This window comes from Rutidosis leptorrhynchoides, chromosome 1 (genome assembly GCF_046630445.1).
Source record: "Rutidosis leptorrhynchoides isolate AG116_Rl617_1_P2 chromosome 1, CSIRO_AGI_Rlap_v1, whole genome shotgun sequence".
NCBI lineage: Eukaryota > Viridiplantae > Streptophyta > Magnoliopsida > Asterales > Asteraceae > Rutidosis > Rutidosis leptorrhynchoides.
Window position 1 is genome coordinate 522,797,173 of NC_092333.1, and position 1,604 is coordinate 522,798,776.

Consider the following 1,604-nt stretch of genomic DNA (forward strand, 5'->3'; position numbering starts at 1 on the left):
ATATATATATTATCGTTTAGAAATTTGTATACAAACATATATATATATATATATATATATATATATATATATATATATATATATATATATATATATATATATATTCGAAATCTTTATTTAACGATATAATTTATAGTTTTTCAAAACTACTTATATTCAAAATCATTAAAAGTTTTTAATATAAATTGTTATATCACAAAACGTTTTCATTTAAGAAAGTAAAATCACATATAGAGTAATACGGGTTTTATATTTTTAAATTACAGTTTATTCGAAGGGTTAAGCCTAAAGGATAATTACACGTATGAAATCATTTTAATGTAAAACGTCGATTTACTTAACTTATCGATATCTATTTTCTAAGTTATCTATATTCCCTAATTTCACTTTCACATTAAATAATATGAAAAGTAAATTGTTATCTTAACAAAAGTCACGAGTGAAATATAGTAAAGCATGTATTGGAAATCAAACAAGAATCTCCACTAACTTTTGTCTAATTCTCGTTAATTGACTCATTTGTTCTTACTTGTAAATCACTTTACCATTTATTCCGAATACTGTTAAAAAGGACAGATTTCTTAAATCATAGTGGACCTCATAACAGAGACCCGTAATCATAATCACAATGTATCTGATAATTCAATCATTTGATATTATCTTTTAATTCCGTTGATGAATATATTAAACATATATTGAAATAAATACGTTCATGTAAATTATTATACATCCAATACTTTGTAAACGTTTTCAATTAATATAACTATATATTATATACACATATCTATATACACATAAATGTTCGTGAATCGTCGAGCACAGTCAAAGGGTAATTGATTACATGAATATAGTTCCAAAAAAATTTAGACTAAACATTACAGACTTTGCTTATCGTGTCGGAAACATATAAAAATTAAGTTTAAATTTGGTCGGAAATTTTCGGGTCGTCACAGCATAGCAGCATACAACTCATTCAGAATCACTGTCTATTCCATGGCTTACCAAATGACGATCCCAACTCTCACATAGATAGATTCCTCTCCTTATCCAACTCATATAAGCAAAACGGGGTTGAATAAGATGTTGTTCGTCTGTATATGTTCCCCTATTCATTAACTCTTCATGTAAAAGCCTGGTTCGAGGGGTTAGAACCCAACTCTATCACCTCATGGGAGGAAATGGCAACAGCTTTCTTAATTAAGTACTTTTCCCCATCAAAACAAATCAGACTTAGGAATGATATCGTAAACTTTCAACAAGCGTACGATGAATCACTCTACACTGCATGGGAAAGATTCAAACATTTGCTTCGAAGATGCCCGAACCACCGTCTTGAGAGCTCTATTCAAATTTTGACGTTCTACGAAGGCCTGAATCAGAACAACAAGTCTACTCTTGATGCTGTTTCTCAAGGTAACTTCATGAACTTCACTGCTGACGAGGCCTGGAGATTGATCGAGGAGATGACTATGCACTATCACGATTGGAACACGGAAGAGCACATTTCATCAGCAACACCGCTTTCCGTCTCCGATCCTATCAAAATTAAAACCATCAAATTTCTCTCGAACCAAATAGAAAACCTCACCAAAGAAGTTGGAGAG

At 30.7% G+C, this 1,604-nt stretch overlaps 1 non-coding gene across 1 annotated transcript; it reads right to left on the reverse strand.

Annotated features, from left to right (window-relative positions):
- Positions 1 to 1,226: 1,226 nt before the first annotated feature.
- Positions 1,227 to 1,333, reverse strand: LOC139887376 (small nucleolar RNA R71). The gene has a single exon (XR_011773211.1). It is a non-coding gene; the product is annotated as a small nucleolar RNA R71 (small nucleolar RNA).
- Between the last annotated feature and the right edge of the window lie 271 nt (positions 1,334 to 1,604).